We start from the raw sequence: 25,776 nt of genomic DNA, 5'->3' as shown, positions 1-25,776 counted from the left end.
TAAAGCTGCTTTTTAAAATTAAATTAAAATATAAAATTAAATTTAATATAAAACTTCATTTACAAAAATAGGCATTAGGCTGGTTTTGGCCATGGGCAGTAGTTTGGCAATCTGTGTCATAAAGTATTTTAATAAGAATCAAAGTTTTTTATTCCATAATTTAAATTTCCTACTCAAGATATGGATTCATGAATTCAAGTTAAACTATGTATGACATAAATCAGATCAATATTGAATCTGATTTTGGATGGAGATAAGAAAGAGCCCAAGAAATTCAGTATACAAATCCCAGCCATACTGGGACATACAGTCTTACTTTGATGCTACTGGAGAGGACCACAGGACAGAAAGTTGGAAAGAGAATGGGTTTTTCCTACAACTAGTGAACAATTTTGAGTCTGGAGATCTTACTATGTGAGATAATAAATGCCCTCAATGTCTAAGTCAGTTTGAGGATTTTCTGGCATTTAGCACCTAAAAGCATCTTAAACAATGGAAGGGCTCACAGGTAGAGATTGTTTACTTCTCAATTTTACCAGAACTACTTACCTTCAATTTTTCACAAATAAACAAAAAGAAGTATTTAAGGTCTTGAATCCCCAATAGAAATTACTTAGAACTCAAAGAAAAACTTTATTAAATACTGATAGTAAATTCTGTAACCTTATAAATTCTATAATCTTGGCAAAAATAATTAATAATACAGTATCTAATTCTTTGATATTGTTTGAACATTTTCTCTCAATCAGGGATTGGGAAACATTTTCTGTATAAGGACAGATAAATATTTTTGCAGGTCATACAGGCTCTTTCACAACTACTCAACTCTGCCATTATAGCTTGAAAGCAGCCATAGACAATACATACACAAATGAGCATAGCTATGTTCCAAAAAAGCTTTATTTATAAAAACAGGAAAACAGGCTGGATTTAGCTAACAGGCCACAGTTTGCAAATCCCTGATTTGAATGGTTAACTGAAAAGAGAATCTGTTTCTTCAACAAATCAGCTTTACTAGAACTTCAAAACATTTTTATTTTACATATATATATAAAGTATGTAGAAAAGTTACCATATTTTTTGAGCATACTATTCATATACATTAGATCATGTGTCTAGTTACTCTTTATACACATAACTAACCTCTGTAAAATGTAATTTAGAATTATACTGTTAAAAAGTCACCAGCATTATAATAGAAAAAAATGCAAAACTTCCTTAAATGCAAATGTATAATATCTTTTCATGAAATAAAACTAAGCATTTTAAATTAGTGAATTTACAAAGATTTCTATTCAAGCTGGCTGTTGGGGGAGGGTGAGAAGGAGGATGAAGTGGAGGGGAGGGAGAAGAAGAGGCCCAGTACCACTAATCCTTAACGGGAATGAACCTTTCTCATCTGAGAAGCTGAGCTACAGTCCACTATTAAATGAAATGAAGAAATAAAGTGAATCATATTAACTATATTTCCTTTCTAAAGATACACATATTATATTCACTTCACAAGGATTTTTAGAACACCATTTTAAAGGACAACATTTTTCACTTAAATTATACACCACACTCTAGAAAGAAAACAAAAAGTGAATTTCACCTTCAGTCATTAATCAAGAAAACTAGCATATGTACATCACACTTTTGAGAATTAATATACGAAAATCCCATTGTGTGATTTCATTCAAATGATGAAAATCTGAGGAACTTTATTATTTCAAGTTTTAAGCAAGTGATAGATAAGCACCGTTCCAATGTGTGTTACAAAATAACCTTATTTTAATGGACTTTAAACTAAAATCCAAATAAGGAATACAAAGTATATGCTTATCCTTTCCAAGGTATTGACACTTTCTATATAGAAGAAATTGTAACAATGGTTCCTAAGGAAAACAAGACTAAAGGGACTGAGGAGGTTCTGAGAAGCAGGAGGTCTTTTACTTTTCACTTTAAATCTTTCTGGGTTTTTTCCTTAACTTTGCCATAAAATGTGATTATTTTTAAAGTCTTAAAACATGGTTTAAAATACACATTCAATATAAAATTAACATTAAGAAATACACCAGGTTCTAAAATGGAAAGTAAAAGGAGGATTTCTCTGAAAGAGGCTGGAAGTTGACGCATTCTTTGGGATCAGACCACCTCAACTCCCAAAGGGGTGATCATACACTGGCTGCAAAAATTCCCAGAGCCTCTGGCTGATCAGTAAGGCCATGAGATTAAAAAAAAAGTCTTGTAAGGGTGGAGTCTACAGCAACTCAACCAGCTTCACTGAATCCTTGTTACCCACAGTTAGTATCAAGATAAAGTGGTGGCCACTTGTTCTTGGTTTTCAGGGAATCCAAGCCATCCAAGAAAGGGTAACACCCTGGATTTCCCAGACTTACAGTAGTAACATAAAATTATATTAGCTATACTCTATCAGGAATGCCCCTTAGTACACACCAGTCTTCACAACCTTAATACTGGTTAAGGCAACTAACAATATTGTTAGGATCTGCCCCCATTTTTAAATGGCATGAGTTAAAACACACTATATTACAGATATAAACTGCAGATTATTTTAAAAGATTGAAAATTTAAAGTAAGATCAAAATAGATTTAAAATTTTTTTCATTGCAACAGCCTGCCAACCTGCCAAAGACAAAAACGAACAATAAAATCCAATTCTGTTCTTGGGAATGGTGAAGCAAAAGTAAGAAACCACCTTGTTCTCCATCCCTGAGACTACTGAGAGTTGGTTAAGGGAAATAATAAAGTCTGTCATTTCTTACAACCACAAGAAAGAAACCAGTCAATTTCATTTCTAGTTAAATAATCACAATTTCCAAAACAAAGGGTAAACCCAACATACTTTCCCCCATATGGAAATTAAGTACATATCCATTCTACAAGGCCCTCTGAGCCTGTCCTACATGCTGTTCCTTGAGGAGGGGGAACACATATATAGGAGGGAACAAAACAATTCCTGATCCACAAAAGCTAGAATTTAAGGTTTTTCAATACCATAATCAAATTTTATTTCACTTAAATAAAACTGTAAAGACTTCCAAAGTAACTCTATTCACTTCTTACTAATAATAATACAGCAACTGTTTATTAAATTCCATCCTATATAAAAAAGTGATTAAGCAAAAACACTTAAGTCAGTGCAATCCTTTCTCCAGCACACCATTAACTCTAAACAGTGCTCTACATTTTGCCATATTTGAAGTAAATTATTATCCTCCAGGAGATAAAACACACTGGTGAACGAGAAGGGATCTTGAAAATATAAAACTTAAGCCTGGATATTAGTTTCTCTTGTCAAATCTAATAACACTGTTTCGGCAAGTGGATTAAGCCATTATTTATCCAGCAAAATGAACGGGGCAATTGTTCATCCAGAGCTCCGTCGGTCGTATAAAAGAGTAGTTACTGTTCTAAAAAATGTATGCTCCACAAACAATAGATTGCAATGTCTTTTTCAAAGTACTCGTTTATCAAATAAACCCTTATTATTTTATACTTTCACATTTACATCATGCCTTAGTGCCATAGGACTGGAACCGAGCCCGTCATTAAAATGTCTTCCATAAAATCGCAATTGTATCTTTAAATACATTTTTGTTGATGTTGACTTTAAACACATTTCTAGTATCAATGATAATCACTCCTCCGGGGGGAAAAAAAAACCACATTCCGAACGTTTAAAGAAACATGTTTTCCGTGCACAGGAAGTGATGTATACTTTATTTCAACTGAATTAATACTACGCACCTCTCTTTCAAAGTTAGTCCGGGAACTGAGTTTAGAATCTTTTAAAGGAAGGGGGACTGAACTTGTCTGGTGAGATCTGAGATATTAAAATATGCTGACTCAAGGAGCCGAGAAAGTTACACGGCTCCGAGACGGCCTGCAGGAGCCGCCCGTGGAGCCGCGGCCCTGGCCCCGCGCGGGCTGGCGAGAGGCCGGGGGCCGCGCGCACCCCAAACCCCGGAACGCCACCGCCCGCGCGCACCCGGGCGGAACGCACGCTCTCTCGTAATTCTACACCCTTACTTTCCCACTGAAGGCCTGGGGAGAAGCAGCTCCAATAAATTCGTCCCCTACACTGCAGCATGCAATGCTTCCAGCGCTTAGTATCTGCATTTTCAAACTATCCTGAAAGGATGTGCCAGCCCGAAACGCTGCCCGAGGAGAAACGCGGCTGCCGCTCGACTTTGGCCCCGGGCGGGATCCGCTCGGGCCGCGGCCCCGCGACCACTCCGGCCGGACCTCGCGGCTGCCGCCAACCCCCAAAGTGGCCTGGCTAGCCCGGCCGTTAGAGCGACGACGCCTCGGCCCGCGGGGCGGGGCTGAGGGGTAACGAGGCCCGTGCGGAGCCCCGCAACTTCTCGCCGTCACCTCAGCGTCTCCCGCGGAGCCCCGAAGCGGGGCGTGGGGGCAGGGAGGGCGCCGGCGGCTTACCCGTAGAGCGAGCAGCTCCTTCCCGCCCGGCGTGCGGCTGGGGCCCTGTGAGGCCGCGCACGGCGTCACGGCTGCGGCAAGGAGAGCGAGGTGGTAGCGCGACCGATGGGCCGCCGAAGAGGAGAGGCGCCGCCACCACCGCAGACAGCTCCGCAATATGGCCGCCCGGCGGCTCCTCGGGGGAAAGGCGGGGCCGCCCCGCGCCCCCCGCCTCCCCCTGCCGGCCCGCCGGCCTCGCGCCGCGGCCTGAGCGCCAACGCTGCGGCCGCGAGAGCCGCCCCCACCCCGCCCCGCCCCAGTGTCCGCGCTGCCCGCGTCGCGGACGCACCGGGTGGGCTGGGAAGCTTGAGGGCTGGCGCTGGGCACCCCGGGAGCCCTGAGGGAAATGGGGGGAACTGGAGGGAAGGGGCGCCCCTTCCAGGGAGCACTGGGCTGAGCGGAGCCCGCCTTAAGGGAAGGGAGCCGCCCACCCGAAATCGAGCGCCGCCTCCCCCGCTAGTGGAAACTTGAAACTCCCGCTGGTGCCAGAAAACTCGTTGAGGGCGTTTCCATCGCCCCTAAAGACGAATTCTTCAACAAATCGAGCGAATAACGTGGCTGTTCAGCTTGGAAATCCTAGAACAGGAGAGAGGAACAGGCCTACTTTAGAGGAATTTATATTTAAACCAAGAACGTTTACATTATTTTGGCAGGTTTTACCCAACTAGAAAAACTTGCCTGTGCAGAGACAATTTTTAAACTGCATTGAATTTTCGATGAATATGGCCCCAATCGAAAATGCAAATTGTAATCCCAGGCAAGGATGTTTGATAATTTTTCGTTATCCCCAAAGACATTCCTTGGCAATTGGAGTGAATACGTTGAGAGGAAAAAGTTGAACTATGGCCCCAAGAGCAGCCAAGCCTAAATTATCCTAGACTTAGAGAAAGACATTCTATCATCAGTCCAGTGCTAGCCCACTCACTTTAGTTAGTGGCTGGGACTGGATTCAAAGCTCCTGACTTCTGGGTCAATATTCTGTTCTGTACTCCATGCTCCCTCTGGATATTTTCTGCTGGGATTCAAAGAACAAAACGAACAATATACAAGCAGCAAGTGCACAAAATCTGATTAGCCTGGTTTGCCCTGTATTTGCAAAGCCTTATATAGTTTATCCGTTATAAGCAAACTTCAGGTTCAAATAACAAAACCTCAAGAGTGTACTTAACTTTTGTAGAACAAAATAATCCATATCATATGTCTTTAGCACTTGCCTTCTCTGAGACACTCAGTAGTTTTTCCAGGATCGCGCTCCCCAGATCACTTTCACTAAGCTTCCTCTTTGCCCTTTGAGACCTCTGTAAACAATTAAAAGTCCCCAGAGACTTTTCAGTTACACTCAAGGGCCCTTAGATTGTAAATTCCTCAAGGATGGGAATCAGGTGTGTGCTTTATAACCAAACAAGTTTGTGTGGTTCTTAGAGACCAACAGAAGCTAACTCCCTGACTTAGTCTTCAAGGCGCAGGCATCCAGGAAATTGTTCAATGTTCCACATCACTTCATGTGCATAAGGATAGGCAAAGTAATATGTAAATCCCTAAGTAGCACTCTAATGAAATAAAAATGCAAAACACTTTTGCAACTGAAAATGAAGCATTCATACTACTTGCCATGTGAAGTACTTTTACCTATCTCTTAATAATTACAACAAAGTTATATTTGAGATAAACCTATATACCAATATGACAAGTGTTTCTTCCAAATAGTATTAAGAGATAAATACTATTACTGACCTGTTGGGTTTTTTGTTGGTTGGTTTTATTTAACCAATGAATAAAGAGAGCCTCAAAGGAAGTAAGTAATTTGACCAATATAACATAGGTAGAAAGTGGCAGACCTATGACCAAGCCCAGTTATATTTGACACCAAAAGCATAAAATCATCATCCTATAATCTGTAACAACAGACAAACCAGAAATAGTAATATTTCTGCTGACTATCATATTAGCAAGTATTTAAATAAATGGTAATATTCAAGGCTGATGAAATAAAAAGGGTACTCAGACTTTGTGAGTGGAAGTGTAAACTGAAACTATCTCTTTAGAAAGAAATTTGTCACTGTGATTCAATCTTTAAAAATGTTTACGCTCTTTGCATCCATAATCCCAATCTGAGTCTTACTGAAGCAAATACTCTGAAATAGAGCAAAACTATTCATAAGATCTAGCTCACAGTATTATTTAGCAGATGCGAAAAGAGAAATTATAGAAGCCATATGTCTAAAAAGTAGGTATATACACTGTAGCATTTTATTTTATGTAACAATTTTAAATGTTTATGTAATTGTAAATACCAACATGGCAAGTGTTTCTTCTAAATAGTATTAAGTGAAAAACAAATTATAAAACTGTGTATACAGTATAATCTCAGCTTTACTTTTAAAAAATGACTAAGTGTTAGGAAAAGAAAGATTTAAACCCATGATTGGGGCGGGCCACGGTGGCTCAGCAGGCAGAGTTTGTGCCATGAGGGAGATCCAGGTTCCTTTCCCAGTGCCTGTCCATGTTTAAAAAAAAAAACAAAAACATAGTTGTCCCTGGGTAGTTTTATGACCAATTTTTTCTTCCGTATTCCATTCTTCAGTATTTTCTGTATTACTTTTACAGTGTTTAAAAATCCCAAATAAATTTAAATTGAGCTTTACTGCATTATGGTTCATCAATGACACAATAGCAGCAAAGCCACTGTTTTCTAATTGTAAAGGTCTTCTATAAAGAATTATGGTGAGTTAAGCTGACAGAATTTTATGGTCAGAGGTATGGTTTTGATTGTAAATGTGAACATGCACACACATGGATGTACATACATACACACTCCATAGTTTTATTTTGCTCTTTACATAAAAAATGTATAACTTTAAATAACATATTAAAGATTTAATTTTAAATTTTCCCATTTATATGGCAAGCATTTCAGATTTCAAGAAGAAAAATACCATGCACATTTGTTGATACTACTTTTTAAAGAAAATAATCTGAAGATTTTAATGGCTACAACATATATAGTATATAATGTGCATAAAAAAGAAACACCCCGAACCAACCTTTTGCAATCTACTGTTAAGACTTCTATACTACAACCCTACTCTACTACACCACATTATATTGGCTAATTTGAATTCTAGAATTCTAATGATAATTATAAACATCTGTCTCACTAGCAGATATAGAAGTCCTTCTTGAAAATAAAGGAAATTCTTTTTTGCAAGAATGGTTTATAAATAGAAGTTTTTGAACTAGAACAGACATTTATTGAGTTTCAGGCCCCACGTTAGTCTGAGTCAGACTTGGTTCTTGCCCTCCAGTTTCACTAATGGGAAAGGCAAACAATGCTGCACAATATGAGCTATAGTAAAGGTAGGCATATAGTGTCAAGGGAAACGGGGAGGAGGGAAATCAGCTTTGCCTATGGAAGAGAAATCTTCACAGAGGAGGAGAGAGTAAAGTTCCCTAAGAGGAGAGGTGGAGAAAAGACCATCAGTTTTGGCGGCTGAGCAGCAAGAGAGAGTTCATGTTTGGATGTAAGGATGTTTATAACTAGAGGCTTCAGAAAGGTAAGTTGGGAAAAGCCAAATTTGTCATCTTTTAGGATATAGAACTCTATAAGGGGTATGAAGAAGGGGAATAATGTGATCAGATTTACATTTTAGTAAGTGAACTGGAAGCCATGCGACTTGCCTGGAAGAGAGGTTCTGTAAGAGTGCCTGTGGATGGCGAGAGCACCACGGGTGCCATAGATAAACAGTTTTGCTATAAAGGCCCAGGCAAGAGAGGATGATGGTCTGAATTGGGAGGTTGTGAGGGTGAAGAAGAGGAAATAGAGTCCACGGATTTTTTTTCTTTTTTTTTTTTAATTTGGAGTAAGAGAAAAGGAGAAGTGAAAATGATTTCAGGCTGTCCACTTGGTATCATTAAAATAAATGGAAAAAAATAAATAAAAATGGTAGTATATAAGAAGAACTGCGGTATCAAGGTAATGAGGCAGGTTAAGAATATGCTGAATTTGAAGTGTCTATGGGCAATGTAGGAACAAATGAACATTAACTGGAAATATATGAACTTATAGGAAATAATGGGAACTGAGACACCCAATAAACTCTTGTTAAGTGATGAACATAGATAACCTAATAAACAGGACTTTCATTTCCCATTATTTCTTTGGAAATATAGTTTGGTTCAAGCCAAAGATTTTTACCAAATTATTAGTTATTAAATTAAACTGAAGCATCATGATATACTAAAATGTTATTCCATCAAAAACATTCATTTACTATTTTTTAAAACCTACAACAATGCAAAAATCACAGCTTTTTAAAACCTATACATTGAAAGAAATACAGGAGTGAATTTTCTTTCATAAATGATAATTCATACTATTCACACTACCTTGCATATTTAACTAAGTACATAAGCCACAAGTGCTTATATAATAGCCCTCAGTAAAAAATGATAAAGTAAATACAATTATCTTATCTACTTTGTATGCCTACAAATGTAATTGCTGATATAAGCTGTAAAATTTCAGCAAATCAATAGAGGCTCGATGGCTAATGTATCTAAGAGACAGAAAATCACAGGTCTATTCTTACCTTTACTCTCTTTATCTAAGATAGAATTACTTAAGTACATAATTAATAGTGTGTTCACAGATCTGAGCATATCAACAAAGGGTAGAAGTTATTACTTAATCCTCTCTGCTTATATAATCAAAGCAATTTAGTTTGTGATAAATGGTAATAAAATTTCAAAGGTGAGTAGTGAACCTCGTGGAAAGAGTCTATATGAGGGAATCTATAGCCTTAGCTTTATTCCCAATTCCTATGACAAGTTACTAAGTGACCTTGAAAAAGTCAGTGGGTCATTCTATAATTTACTTGCAAACAGTGTTGAAAGAGGGAGAAAGTTACACCTATTGCAGCTTTACTAGAGATTCTTTTAAAACATCGTTGGAAATTGAATCATGTCCCTCACAAAAGGCATGTTCAGGTCCCAATGTCTAGTCTGAAGGGCATGAGCCCATTTATAAATAAGAGCTTTGAAAATGTTGTTAAAGTGTGCCCAAACTGGATGAAGACAGGGCTTGATCTAATATGGCTGAAGTCCTTATAAGCAGAGGAAATTGGATATAGAAAAAAAGTCAAAGGGAGCAGCCAGAAGCTGGAAGTTAATGGGATCTGGAAAAGAAAGAAGATGCTGCCATGTGTGTTGCCATGCAATAGAAAAATCAAGGAATTCCAAGGTTACTGGTCAGCCAGATGATACTAACTCTAGGAGGAGGCAAGCAAGCCTTCTAGCCTCTGAAACCATGAGCCAATAAATTCCTATTTTTAAGCCAACCCATTGTATAGTATTTGCTTTAGTAGCAAGGAGACAAATACAGACATTATAGATTTGTGGGACTACAAAACATTAAAGAACATTGAATCCCCTCTCCAGTGTTATTGCCAAATGGCCATCCCATCAACATAACTTCTTAATACTAACTGTGCAAGAGCATTCTAGGAAAATCACTTTTTTTCACTGACTCAGTTTTCTCATCTATTAAATGAGGGAGCTAGACTACACCATCTATAGGCTTTGGTCAAGCTCTAAAATTTTACAGCTCTGACTCTGAATCCTATATGTTTGATTTTCATACATAACAATAGATAATTTATAGAACACACTATGCATTTTTTTATTGTGAAAAACAACATACATATAAAAAGCAATAATTTTCAAAGCACACTGCAGCAATTAGTTGTAGAACAGACTTCAGAGTTGGTATGGGTTACAATTCCACAATTTTAGGTTTTTACTTCTAACTGCTCCAAGACACTGGGGACTAAAAGAAATATCAGTATAATGATTCAGCAATCATACTTTTCATTTGTTAAATCCTATCATTATGTATTTTTATGACATATGCAAAAGCATTTATGTATGTAGAATAACATTACATCGTTTCATAGTTGTGGATTCAAATATCTATTAGTTTTTTACTCAATAATCTTTGTATGCTATATAATTCTATATCATGTTCATGAGTCAGGACTTAGTCACATGACCAAGTCTAGCCATAAGGAAAGCTGGGAATTATAGTCTTTGCTATGAGCAGCCATATGCTTACACATAGTGCTAAGTACAGAGTAGATATGATACATGTCTAAATCTGGGTTCCCAGAAAACAGAGCTTGAAACGAAAGTTATGTGCTACTGTTTATCAGGTAGTATAAAGCCAGGGAAACAGGAGTGAGTGAACGGGGGAGGGGTGGCTGAGGCAGGGAAGGGGGAGAGCCAATAACAGGGTTCTTTCATCATTTGGTGTCAAGCTCAACTGATAACTCAATTTTACAGGACAGTCATCAGAGAGTAGCGTAAATGACTGCATCTCAGAACAGTCTGTCCAGGCGAGAAAGAAGGAGAAATTCAACTACTGGTTCCCGTCTCCTATGAGTTAAGGTTCACCCCATCAGACATGAACTTCCTTGTAATTCCAGGTTTGCGCATAGACTGTGATCAGTTCCCATGGTGTCTCATGTCTCAGTATCATGAGGGAAGCTTTGAAGAAAGAGAGTCAGTAGGTATGTGACATGAGCATGAGGGGAGTTACTGTCACATTGCATCTACACGAAGTCAGAATGCAGGCAGAACTTGTCACTGCAGCAGTAGCCAGGCCAGAACACAAAGCAAGAGGTCCTGGAGAGAGGGGAGGCTAAAAGATATGAGGTGGCAATTAAGATATGTCTGATGCAGTGAAAATCCAACTGTCTCTGTCTTCTCTTAACTGAGTTACCCTCTTATTAACAAAGCCAATGATTGTCTGAGTATTCTATGCCTAATACTAAGATACTTGTTGTCATGGTCAGGTTCATGTGTCAACTTAGCCAAGTGGTGGTTGGGCAAGTGCTGGCTTGCCTGTTGCAATGAGGACATTTCGTAGAGTTAAATCATGATCATGTCAGCTGCATCCACAGCTGATTCCATTTGTAATCAGCCAAAGGGGCGTGTCTTCTGCAATGAGTGATGCTTAATCTCAACACTGAAAGCCTTAGAAGAACGATTCAGAAGAGACAGGCTCTTCCTATTTCGGCTGGTGAGCCTCTCCTGTGGAGTTCATCCAGACCCTCCATTGGAATCGTCAGCTTCACAGCCTACTCTGCGGATTTTGGATTCTGTGTTCCCGCGGTCACATGAGACACTTTTATAAATTTTATATTTGTGAGTGTTCCCTGTTGATTCTGTTTCTCTAGAGAACCCTAACTAATACACTTGTACACTAAATTAGTAATAACAACAACAATAAAAATAATAATAGGTAGCATTTAGTAACCTCATGCTCTAGGCCAGGGTCTTCCAAATTACATAGGTACCATGTAATTTAATCCTCACAACCAACCTAGGAGGAAGGTACTATTTTTTTTTTAATTTTACATATGAGGACACAGATGTAGATGTTAACATAGCTGGTGAGTGATGGGGCCAGCATTTACCTTTAAGCAATCATCCAAAGCTTCTAGCTGCTCTGCTGCAGGACATTTAATAATGAGAAATTTCCAGCATCAGTATGGAATTATATATAAGAAGATATTTGGGGGAAAGGAAACTTTATGGTCTTAAAAAGCATGTCAAAAAGTGTCAATGGACTTCCGGAGAAGATGGCGGCTTAGTAAGACGCGCGGGTCTTAGTTCCTCCTCCAGAAAAGCAACTAAAGAAACAGAAACAATACGAAACAGCTCCCGGAGTCACGACAGAGACCAAAAAGACAGGGTACCCCATTCTGGAACAGCTGAACGGGCAGGGAGAATCTGCTGCGGTGAGATACCCAAGGGGCGCGCGTTTTCCCGGCCGGGGCAGCTGGCGACTGGGGTCCCCTCCACGCACGTGGCTCCCCGGTCTGACTGGGAACGTTGGATAGCGGGGCCCTCCCGTCACGCTTGGCGTTTTGGGCCAGCTGGGCAATTAGGACCGGCACTCTCCCAAGCCGCGGCGGCCAGCGACCCCCGCCTCCACGCGCGGTTTCCCGGGCCGACTGCCGTGCAGACAGACGAGCGCCACGAGCACCACCTACTGAGCAGGAAAAGAAAAACAGAGCCCAGAGATTTCATAGAAAAAGCTTTCAACCAGCTGGGTCCCACACCCAGGGAAATCTGATCAAATGCCCAGACACCAGCAGAAAATAATGGATGACGCTCGGAAAATTGAAGATATGGCCCAGCCAAAGGAATAAACCAATAGTTCAAATGAGATACAGGAGCTGAGACAACTAATGCTGAATATACGAACAGAAATGGAAAAACTCTTCAAAAACCAAATCAATAAATTGAGGGAGGACATGAAGAAGACATGGGCTGAACAAAAAGAAGAAATAGAAAATCTGAAAAAAAAAAAACAAATCACAGAACTTATGGGAGTGAAGGACAAAGAAGAAAAAATGGAAAAAACAATGGATACCTACAATGGTAGATCTAAAGAGACAGAAGCTACAATTAGTGAACTGGAGGATGGAACATCTGAATTCCAAAAAGAAACAGAAACTATAGGGAAAAGAATGGAAAAACTTGAGCAGGGGATCAGGGAACTGAATGACAATATGAAGCGCACAAATATACGTGTTGTGGGTGTCCCAGAAGGAGAAGAGAAGGGAAAAGGAGGAGAAAAACTAATGGAAGAAATTATCACTGAAAATTTCCCAACTCTTATGAAAGACCTAAATTTGCAGATCCAAGAAGTGCAGCGCACCCCAAAGAGAATAGACCCAAATAGGCATTCTCCAAGACACTTACTAGTTAGAATGTCAGAGGTCAAAGAGAAAGAGAGGATCTTGAAAGCAGCAAGAGAAAAACAATCTGTCACATACAAGGGAAACCCAATAAGACTATGTGTAGATTTCTCAGCAGAAACCATGGAAGCTAGAAGACAGTGGGATGATATATTTAAATTACTAAAAGAGAAAAACTGCCAACCAAGACTCCTATATCCAGCAAAATTGTCCTTCAAAAATGAAGGAGAAATTAAAACATTTATAGACAAAAAGTCACTGAGACAATTTGTGACCAAGAGACCAGCTCTGCAAGAAATACTAAAGGGAGCACTAGAGTCAGATACGAAAAGACAGAAGAGAGAGGTATGGAGTAAAGTGTAGAAAGAAGGAAAATCAGATATGATATATATAATACAAAAACCAAAATGGTAGAGGAAAATATTATCCAAACAGTAATAATACTAAAAGTTAATGGACTGAATTTCCCAATCAAAAGACATAGAATGGCAGAATGGATTACGACCCAGCAATACCACCGCTAGGTATCTACTCAAGGGACTTAAGGGCAAAGACACAGACGGACATTTGCACACCAGTGTTTATAGCAGCATTATCTACAGTTGCAAAGAGATGGAAACAGCCAAAATGTTCATCAACAGACGAGTGGCTAAACAAACTGTGGCGTATACCTACGATGGAATATTATGCAGCTTTAAGACAGACTAAACTTATGAAGCATGTAATAACATGGATGGACCTAGAGAACATTATGCTGAGTGAGTCTAGCCCAAAACTAAAGGACAAATACTGTAAGGTCCCACTGATGTGAACCGACATTTGAGAATCAGCTTGGAATATATCATTGGTAACAGAGACCAGCAGGAGTTAGAAACAGGGTAAGATAATGGGTAATTGGAGCTGAAGGGATACAGACTATGCAACAGGACTAGATACAAAAACTCAAAAATGGACAGCACAATAATACCTAAGTGTAATGTAACTATGTTGGAACACTGAATGAAGCTGCATCTGAGCTATAGGTTTTTTTTTGTTTGTTTGTGTGTTTGTATCTTTTGTTTTTGTTTTTTTTCTTTTTCCTTTTTATATATATATATATTATTAGTATTATTATTTTAATTCTCTTCTCTATATTAACATTCTATATCTTTTTCTGCTGTTTTGCTAGTTCTTTTCCTAAATCGATGCAAATGTACTAAGAAATGATGATCATACATCTATGTGATGATACTAAGAATTACTGAGCGCATTTGTAGAATGGATTTCTAAATGTTGGTTAATTTCTTTTCTTCTTTTTGATTAATAAAAAAATTAAAAAAAAAAAAAAAGAAACTTTCAAGAGGAAAAAAAAAAAAAAAGTGTCGATGGCTAAGAGATTCCAGAGTTGAGAGGTTATCCTGGAGGTTATTCTTACTCATTAAGTAGATATCACCTGTTATTCAAGATGTAATGGAGAGGCTGGAGGGAACTGCCTGAAAATGTAGAGCTGTGTTCCAGTAGCCATGTTTCTTGATGATGATTGTATACTGATATAGCTTTCACAATGTGACTGTGTGATTGTGAAAACCTTGTGTCTGATGCTCCTTTTATCTACCTTGTCAACAGATGAGTAGAACATATGGAATAAAAATAAATAATAGGGGGAGCAAATGTTAAAATAAATTTAGTTTGAAATGCTAGTGATCAATGAAAGGGAGGGGTAAGGGGTATGGTATGTGTAATTTTTTTCTCTTTCTGTTTTCGTTTTATTTTTCTGTTGTCTTTTTATTTCTTTTTCTGAATTGATGCAAATGTTCTAAGAAATTATCATGATAATGAATATGCAACTATGTGATGATATTGTGAATTACTGATTATATATGTAGAACGGAATGATCATATATTAAGAATGCTTGTGTTTCTTTCCTGTAATTTTTTTTTAATTAAAAAAAAAAGCATGTCAATGTTTGATGAAAAAAACTAGTGAGTTTTCCTTCTCCACCATAGAGCACATCCATCTATTCTTATCCTGAAACTAGTAGTGCCTTTGGTGACTAAGTTTCTCCTGTTCATCAAACTCTGGATGACATCCCCTCTTTTCCAGCTGGCCCCCTTATTCATCCTTTTCCCCCAGAGGATCCAATTCTGACCATCCCCCAATCCCCAGCCTGAGTTTTTTTCCCACTTTGAACTGAAAACGTCATCTTTTCCCTCCCTTCCCTGTTTGAGTGTTTCTGAGGAATTTTATAGCTAACAACACAAGAAGAGCCTGAAAAGCTTGATAGTTACATTACTCACACATTTTTCTTTGGAATATAAATGTAAATAGGTCAGACTTTCGGAGGTTCTTTTTTTTTCTCCGGTTCATCATTTTGGTAAAAGTTGTATCCAGTCCACCCAATTCCTTGATCTCTCATTTACTCCTAGGACTGGGACCTGAGGTCGCCTTCCTTCATAAAAGAAGGCAATATTCTACTTCCACCCTTCCCAGTCCCTTCTATAAGACTGTATGGGAGAGAGAACAGAAATACTGAAGATAGGAATTGAGTTGACGAAGGCAAAAAAATTTACATCTCAAAGGAAACTCGCAGGATTCATCTTCACATTCCTTTCTTTATTCTTCACACATAAAATCATCCACGGCTATTCTGAGGGTAACACTTAAATCCAAGGTCTCTCTCCCTTGTTGGTGTTCTTTTATTTTCCCCCTTCTATTGTGGACTCAAAATAACAACCATTTGTTCATTCAGCAAACAGTTGTAAAGTACTATGGAAGTCATCAAGGATAAGTTACTTGCAACTATCATTTCAAAATCACTTTTCATCATTTCAACACATTTTTTATCAAAGACTGCAATCACTAACGACTATACACATTGCTTACCTAAAAATCACATTTTGGATAGTGTCTTCCTGAGCAGGCTTTCTGTAGACCTCATCTATAATGTATTTATATACTCTCTGGCCTCAAGTAGTATAACTTGCTGTCTATGCTTCTTTACCATTTGTCTTTCTTAATGCCCCATGGTGGGCTGATCTAACCCTGGCTAAAGGACCTTTGACCTACCAGAATTCTCTTGAAGGCCAGGGCCTCTCCAGCATCACACTGTTTGAGGCTAGACCATTGGTGCTGGACCAGCAGGGACACAGCAATCATTTGGGTAGAGGTCACAATCAACAAATTATGCCTCATAAGACTTAGCATATTGTTAGAAGGCACAAAACTGAAAAAGGCCTAGCAATTGACATGAGGCTTATTTTTGTCCCTGATATAACACAAAAATTTAAAAACAGGAAATCTATCTAGACTTGAGATAGAGTCTAGATAGGCTGGAGAGTGACTCATCACAATTTTAACAATTCATGGTATAAAAAACTGTACTTAATGTTTGTAGTTAAGCAATTGTCAGTTCTTACTCAGTGACAATTTCTACTTGAAACCTGTTATAAAACATTAAACTAAAGAGAAAAATGAACTTATCATTTCACAAGCCATGCCAAAAAAATCTTGAAAAATTTTACTTGTTCATATACCAGAATCAAGGCCTATCTATGGCAATTTGTTTATTAACAAAAAAAAATAGGAAAGAAAAATTATTAACATGCTTGTGAGATTAATAAAGAAATATACAACTTGCAATTTAATTCAGTGTTAATGAATATGACATTATATGCCTCGTAAAAGTGATATTTGGTTTTTACTTTTTTGCAAGGCCAACACATATCTTTTAAATAGGATGTCATTTCAAAATAATAATTTCCTTTAAGGAACTTCCTTGTTTCCTTGAATAATCAGGAAAATAATGGTGTTAAAACTTAAAAGCTCCATAACATTCAATACTTCAGAGAAAATAGTGAGATAGATTCTCCAAGATATTTCTTATACTCCCCATAGGATATAAGTTGGTACAACATTCCTGCCAAACAATTTGGTACCATCTGTTACGAGTCCTAAATATACTCACATCCATTGACCAACACTCGATTTCTAAATGGTTATACAAAAAAATGATGATGTGGTTTAAAATACACACACACACACACACACACACAAAGACATTCAACACAGCACTGCATATAATAGTGAACATAGCCTAAATGTTCAAAAACAAGAAAAGTTAAATAAATTTATAACACGTAAAATGCACATAATGTAATATTAAACAAAAAAAGATATGACATTACATGCAGTATAGTCCTAACTTTAAAAATTAGATATATTTATATATGCATGAAAAAGTGAGAAAATAAAAATAGTGGCTGTTATTCCTGAATTTTAAAAAATATATTTTTAATGTATTTAATGATTTTCTGTATGTACCACATTTTCTAAAATAACTTTTACTGATAAAGTATTATTAGACCACATTTAGACACTAAATATAACCATATTTGAAATGTTGGGTCCAGCATATGCAAACTTGGATTACTAATATTACATAATTCATGTCCAAAAGAGGAGAATTAAAAGAGCAATGACTAACAGAGAATATTTTATGGTTTTTTCCCAGCTTTATTGAGCTATAATTGCCATACAATAAACTATACATGTTTAAAGTACAAAATATGAGTTTTGACCTATACTCTCACGAAACCATCACCAAATCAAAATAATGAATATATCTACCACCCCACAAAGTTTCCTTGTACCCCTTCCCCCCAACAGCGTCTCAGGCAATCACTGATGTTATTTTTGTTGCTGTAGATTAGTTTGCATTTCTGAGAATTTTTACATAAATGGAATCATTCAGCATGTACTCTCTTTTGTACATGCTTTTTCCACTTCAGCATAATTATTTGATGATTCATCCATAGTATTAAATGCATTAACCATCTGTTCCTTCTTACTGCTGAATAGTATTCCATTTTGTGAATATGTTACACTTCATTTATCGATTTGATTGTTGATGGACATTTCACTTGTTTCTAGTTTTTTGCTACTACAGATAAAGCTGCCAGGAATGTTCACAAATCTTTGTATGGACATATGCATTCACTTCTTTTGAGTAAATACCCAAGAGTGGAATGGCAGGGTCAAATTGTTATATATGTACACACATACATATATGTTATATATATACATACATACATATATATGTATGTATGTATTTTTTTAAGAAACTGCCAAACTGTTTTTCAAAGTGGTCATACTATTTTATATTCTTACTGGCAATAAATGGTTTATATCCTCACCAACACCTCATATTTTCATTGTCAGTCTTTTTTTTTTGTCAATCTTTTCAATTTTAGCCATTTTAGTGGGTGTGCTATGGAGTTTATTATGGTTTTAATTTGCATTTCTCTAATAACTAATGTGATTGAGTTTTTTCATGTGCTTATTTACATTCAGATCTCTTCTTTGTTAACGTGTTTGTTCAATTAGTTTGTTCAATTTTATAGGGTTGACTTCTTGCTATTGATTTATAAGATATGTTGTTATATGCTAGATATAAGCCCTTTGACAGATAAAAGTTTTGCAAAGATTCTCTCCCAGTTTGTGCTTTATCTTTTTATTCTTTAAGAGTATCTTTTTAAAGAGCAAAAGGGTTTTAAGTCCAATTTATTGATGTTTTCCTTTATTTCCTGCTTTTGTGACATATTTAAACACTTTAGCAAACCAAAGGTAATTAAGTTTTTTCCCCACGTTTTCTTCTACAGCCATCATAGTTTTAATTCCTGTATTTAGATTTGTAGTATATTTCAAGCTAATTTTTGCATATGATTTGAAGTGCTGAGGTTCAATTTTTTTGTATATGGCCATACAATTTTTCCAGCACCATTTTTTGAAAGACTTTCCTTTCATTATTGAAATATTTTGGTGCCTTTATGGAAAACCAATTTGAGTCTATCTCTGTATTGTCTATTCCATTCTATTGATCTATATGTATATGTATGCTACTACTTTGATTACTGTGTATTCATAATAATTTTGAAGCCAGGTAGTATATATTTTATTCATATACTCTATTTTTTTTTCAAAGTTATTTTGGCGGGCCGGCAATGGTGGCTCAGTGACAGAGTTCTTGCCTGCCATGCCAGAGACCTGGGTTCGATTCCTGGTGCCTTCCCATGCCAAAAAAAGAAAAGTTATTTTGGTTATTCTAAATACTTTTTATTTAATATAAATTTTAGAATTAGCTTATAGATTTCCACAGAGAAAAAAAGTGCTATGATTTTGATTGGGATTTTATTGAATCTATAAATCAATTGGGAAGAATTGACACTTTTGCAATACTGAGTCTTCTAATTCATGAACATACTATATATCTATTCAGGTCTCCTCTAATTTCTCTCAGCATTGTTTTGTGATTTTAAATGTATAGGTCTTGTACATGTTTGGTCAAATTTAACCCTGAATATTTTATATTTCTGAAACTATTGTAAATGGTATTGCTTTTTAATTTCAAGTTCAGACTGTTCATCACTAGTATATGGAAACAGAATTAATTTTTATATATTATCTTGGATCCTGCAACATTGCCAAACTCAATTATTAGCTCTAGTAGTTTTTTGTAGAACCTATAGGATTTTCTATAGATGACCATATCATCTGCAAATAAAAAGTTTTACTTCTTCCTTTCTAATCTGTATGCCTTTTATTGTTTATGTTTGCCTTAATTTATAAGCTAGGAGTTCCAGTACAATCTTGAATAGAAATAGTAAGAACAGACATCCTTAACTCATTTCCAATCCCAAGGAAAAAACATTCAGTCTTTACCATTTAAGTATGATGTTAACTGCAGGTTTTCATATTGTGCCCAGAGATTTTAATTCTTAAGGACATTGGATTTTGAACATTATTTGAAATTTGAGCAATTACTTCAATATAATTTAAAATATTACAACAAATACATACAATAGCAAGTTGTGTTTTAATTTTATTTGTAAGTTTATCAACAGAATTATAATATTCCCAATGAATAAAAATGAAATTTCCTCATTAATATTAAAAACCAAGTTTTCAGCTTCTTATTATCGGCTTCAATAGCAAATAAAACTTAAAGAGATTCAGTGTTGAAGCCTCTTTTCTCTTTACAACCAACAATTTAGATTTTGGTTGTGACATACTGTGAACAATAGGGCAATTAAAATGGAAATGTGTTAATTCAGTGGCAATTACTTCAGCCTGCTAGTAAATTCAGAAATTTGGTTTCAAAGATAAGTGTGGGGCCCTCAAGTTGTACGTTTTAGGCACTGCTTGGTTGGGAGTGTTGTCCTTTCTTCTCTCTGTCTGGATGAATGGAAGTCAGAGGGCTGCACTGGCAATGTGGTTCTTCTTATTTTTTATGATGGGGCATCACAAAGTGCATATTTCAAGGGATTTGGACTAAGGTAATGTCAGCCTTGATGTAGCCTAACAAAATTAAAAAGAGTACTATTGCAATACCCAAAAATAAAACGCTGATAACAAAGCGCCATTGTTTCTTATCATAGATGCATAACGTACGATTTTATGAAAATATGCAAGACATTATCATAACTTCTAGACAGATTGCCAGGAAATCCTCTTTAAAATAAGAAAAGAAAAGAGCCACACCTAATTTACTACGACTTCTAAAAAATATCCACTGATTTGTGTGATAAACGCTAAAATAGTCTGATTGTACTTCTGGCTAAGTGCCAAGTCATTCTTCTGTGAACTCTAAGATAAAGGACCCTCATTGTTCTGCTTATCGTTGCCAATTCCTGTCAGAGTAGTCCTCAGTAATTACGTAGGTTCTGCCATTTATCAAAAGTCTGAAGCTTAAAAGTCTCCCTCTACTTGTCTAAAACATCAATTCATTTGTTTAATAAATAGGCATTTGACTAAATTTCCAAGGTTCTTCTGTAATTGCAAACTATTTGTAAAGGAAATGTGTGAAACCATACTGCCTTAAGAAAAAATGATAAAATAAGCTATATTTACCTCTGGCATAGCTATCTTCCCCATACTTTGATTTTACAATGGACCCTTTTAAATGTCATTAAAATGAGAATTTTCTATTAGTAAAAGGAAGACAGATTTGGTAAAACCAACCTAACTCTAGTAATAGAGTTAATGATAATGTCAAGAAATTATGTAATATTGAAGCAAAAATGGAATCTGATTTCATTCAGGAATAAATTCCCATAGAGATTTTATTCTAGCTTTGATCCTTTAAAGATGAAGAGTTCACTGTCTTTGGTTTTCTTTCACCATTTATCTTCTTGAAGTTCTTTTGCTGAAATCTCTTTTTGCCTTTTCATCACAAAATTGTCCAGTTCTGCTCTTTTTAGGAAACAGGAACTGTTTTGTTAATTAGACTCTAAATCTATTAAACTATATATTTTCAAAATTCCCAATGTGGGTTCATGAAAGAATGAGTTAAGTCTTCTTTTGGTTTGTGCATGTGAATATATTAAAGACTAGACTGCAAAGGAGAGCATTGAAAGTAGGAAGACCAAGACATAAAGCGTCCATTCAGTTCCTATATTCACTTTGGAAAGCTATTTTGAAAAATATAAGCATTAGAAATAGAGGGAGAAAAAAGGAGACAAAGTAAATAGATTTATAAATTATTGACAATTAGTTACTGAACATACTGAAATTCTATCATACTTTTTTGCTTAGATTCTACAGAAGAGATTAAGGAAGGCAATTAGAAAATCTTAACACAAGGGAGGAAGGCACTTTAAAAAAAAAAAAAAGTAGGAGTAGACATTCAATAAACATCACCCAATCTCCGGGCGATTTCAGAGCTGTGTGCCTTAGATGGTTATCCAGGTACTGTTAGCAAACCAGCATGAGCTGCAAGGCAAAGGGATTGTATTGACCTTTCCTGACTTCCTCAAAGCTCTTAAATGAACCGAGTTCACAGCAAAATCAATTTCTGGGTTCTATTTCTCACCTCTAGGTTACTCCAGGCTGGAAACTCCAAGACCCTGCTCGCTGGAAAGTGGGGAGGGGGGAAGGACAGTCAGGAACCAGGGTTGGGATCAGGTAAGAGGGTTTTGTTTCAGTCATTTTAATAGCCTGAGCAGTTGTAGGGCTTGATTTTAACCTAACACTGCCCTTGGATGGGAGCCCATAAACGGGTCAGCTAACCTTCCTGTTCTCCTGGTTTTCATTTATATTAAAGGCAATGAATGCTACTTATTTCAGGAGTGGTTGGAAGATAAGATGACAGGATTTCCTCTGTTAGAGAAGCCAAATGCTTTTCTTTAGGATAATAAAGAATTCCACAATTCCATAGAGACAATCCTTTATTTTTTTCTCCTGCCCTGACAATAGCAACACACAAAGCCTCTGTTACCTTGCTGCCAAGGCCACTGTGCAAGCAAAGACTTCAAGGGAAAACATGAAGATAAGGTAAAAATCCCTAGGAAGGAAGGAAGAAATTAGCATGCCCTGCCATTCAGAACTTTTCCCCATCCTACTTCCTTACTTCTCTCTGCCAGATGCCCTGGCTCCACTGTTACCATATGTTTCTGGAGGATTCCATTATTTATTCTGACTTACATGTGGGAAATAAATGTTCCTCTTGGGTCAGCTGGAACTTATTCGGAATTAAAAAAAAATTGAAGATAAAGAAAGCAAATAGAAATGCATAGATTTATACAACCTTGATTTTTTTTTTTATCCTAACCTGCCAAGGACCACCTATAATCTGGTTGAATTGTCACAGTTCATGACATGCCCCACGCTAATTATTTCACCTGTCTTCCAAGCTGTCTGGGCTGTTAAGGGGGAGGCTGAACTGAGCTCCTTGGATTTCCAGAATGATGCTACTTTGGAAAAAATGATTTCAGATGGAATCTCAGGAAGGGTTTTTGGTTTCTCATAGAGCTTGTTTCTGAGTCTGTTCTCTGGGATTAGCCCTCAGATTGTCAATTTTAGCATGCACTCAACTGGTTTTCCTTTACATAGTCGTCTAGTTCTTAAGGCCCAGCTTTGTTTCTCAGTCTTTCTAAGCAAGAAAAGCATTCTCCTCCCTGGTCTGCAAAGATTCTGTCCCTGATCTTCAGGATTCATATTCAGCATTGACACTCCCATTCACCTTTCTGGCTCTGGTCCCCCTGCTCTAATCACCTTGTTACTGACTTGACTGGTTTACCTGATGTATACAGACATACCTCACTTTATTGAGCTTCACAGGTATTGCATTTTTCACAAATTGAAGGTTTTTAGCAATCCTCTGTCAAGCAAGTCTATTGCACTATTTTTCTAACAGCACGTGTTTACTTTGACTCTGTGTCACATTTGGTCATTCTCACAATATTTCAAACTTTTTCATCATTATCAGATCTTTTATGGTGATCTGTAATATTTGATATTACTTTTATAATTGTTTTTGTGCCCATAAAGAATGATAAATTGAATCAGTAAGTGTTGTGTATGCTCTGGACTGTTCCACACACTGATCATTCCCCCACCTCTCTCCCTCACCTTGACCTCCCTATTCCATGAGACACAACAATATTAAAATTAGACCAATTCACAATCCTACAATGGCCTCTTAGTGTTCAAGTGAAAGGAAGAGTCACAAGTTTCTCAAAGTGAAAAGCTGGCAATGATTAAGCTTAGCTGAAGAAGACAAATCAAAAGCAGAGATAGGCTGAAAGCTAGGCTTCTTGCACCAGTTAGCCAGGTTCTGAATGCAAAGGAGTTCTTGAAGGAAGTTAAAAGTTCTACTCCAGTGAACACACAAATGATAAAAAAGTTTAACAGTATTATTGATTATATGGAGAAAGTTTTAGTGGTCTGGATAGAATATCAAGCTAGCCACAATATTCCCTTAAACCAAAGCCTAATCCAGACCAATAAGAAGATATCATCTAGGGACTTTCTTAGCTAGAGAGGTTTCAAAGCTTCAAAGGATAGGCTCACTCTCTTTTTAGGAGCTAATTCAGCTGGTGGCTTTAAATTAAACCCAATGCTCATATATGATTCCAGAATGCTAGGACTCTTAAGAACGGTGCTAAATCTACTTTGCCTGTGCTGTCTAAATGGAATAACAGAGCTTGGATGACTTCACATACATCTGTTTACAACATGATTTACTGAATATTTAAAGTCCTACTGCTCAGGAAAAAAAGATTCTTTTCAAAACATTAGTTTCTCATTGACAACACACCTGGTTACCTAAGAGCTCTGATGGAGATACACAATGACATTAATGTTGTTTTCATGTCTGCTAAATACAACATCCATTCTACAGCCCATGGACCAAGGAATCGTTTCAGTTTTCAAGTCTTATTATTTAAGAAATATATAGCCACCAGAGAAAGTAATTCCTCTGACAGACCTGGGAAAGATAAATTAGAACCTTCTGGAAAGGAGTCACCATTTGTGATTCATAGGAGGAGGTCAAAATATCAATATGAAGAGGAGTTTGGAAGACTTCGACCTTCATGGGTGACTTTCAGGGGTTCAAGATTTCACTGGAGAAGTATTTCCAGATGAGGTGGAAATGGCAAGAGAACTAGAATTAGAAGTGGAGTTTGAAGATGTGGTTGAATTACTGCAATCTCAGTATAAAACTTGAATGAGGAGTTGCTTCTTATGGAGGAGCAAAGAAAGTAGTTTCTTGAGATAGAAACTACTCCTGGTGAAGGTTCTGTGAACATTGTTGAAATGACAAGAAAAGATTTAGAATATTACATAAACTTAGTTGTTAAAATAGTAACATAGTTTAAGAGGATTGACTCCATTTTTGAAAGAAGTTCTACTGTGGATAAAACGTTATCAAACAGCATCACATATCACAGAGAAATCTTTTGTGAAGGGAAGAGTCAATGAATGTGGCAAACTTCATTGTTGTCTTATTTTAAGTAATTGTCATACACTCCAAACTTCAGCAACCACCACCCTGATCAGTCAGTAGCCATCAACATCAAGGCAAGACCCTCCACCAGCAAAAAGGTCAAGACTGCCTGAAGGCTCAAAGGATGGTGAGCATTTTTTAGCAATAAAGTATTTTTAAATTAAAGTATGTACATTTGGGGTTACATGGCCCAGGAGTCGAACCCAGGTCTCCCACGCAGAAGGCACGCATCCTACCACTGAACCACCCTGCATATACATTTTTAAAAGACATAATGCTATTGCACACTTAACAGACTGCAGTATAGTGTAAACATAAGTTATATATGTACTGGGGAACAAAAAATTTGTCTGACTCACTTTATTACAGTATTTGCTTTATAGTTATGGTCTAGGACTGACCCTGGAATATCTCCAATGTATGCAAGTACTAGAAAATAGAACATTAAAACATCAGCAGTAATCTAAACAAGATTATAATAATTCTTTATCAGTTCATTCAGTCCCAGGTTCCCATTCCATTCAATCTTGTGTTAGCAATCTCATGAATCCATCAGCCTTTGCACTACAATTTCTGGGGGTCTTGACTCAGTCAATGGTATGGTCTCAACTTACTTATTATATTGCCCCAGAGTACCTGGTATAGTCCTTTCCATGGGTCTTTGAGACAGTCCGTTTTATTGAAGACAAAACACTCTGGCCTATAGCTGATTGCAAAGTGTTTTCAGGGAAGCATCTGAATAAAAATTGATTGTAGATGACAGAAGACTT

At 37.0% G+C, this 25,776-nt stretch overlaps 1 protein-coding gene across 3 annotated transcripts in view; it reads right to left on the bottom strand.

Annotated features, from left to right (window-relative positions):
- Nucleotides 1-25,776, bottom strand: part of RDX (radixin) — a 149,956-nt gene that overhangs the window by 121,200 nt on the left and 2,980 nt on the right. Inside the window, exon 1 of one of the 3 annotated variants that reach the window (XM_077113030.1) lies at nt 4,444-4,638. The exons of 1 other annotated variant lie outside the window; for it this stretch is intronic. The gene's annotated coding sequence lies outside the window, so the exon portion shown is untranslated. Of the gene's footprint in view, nt 1-4,443; nt 4,639-25,776 lie in introns of those variants that run through there. One more of the 3 variants, XM_077113026.1, reaches the window with a different exon arrangement.

Source organism: Tamandua tetradactyla, chromosome 8 (genome assembly GCF_023851605.1).
Source record: "Tamandua tetradactyla isolate mTamTet1 chromosome 8, mTamTet1.pri, whole genome shotgun sequence".
Classification (NCBI taxonomy): Eukaryota; Metazoa; Chordata; class Mammalia; order Pilosa; family Myrmecophagidae; genus Tamandua; species Tamandua tetradactyla.
The sequence above is the reverse complement of the archived record's forward strand: the minus strand, read 5'-3'. Positions and strand labels throughout refer to the sequence as shown.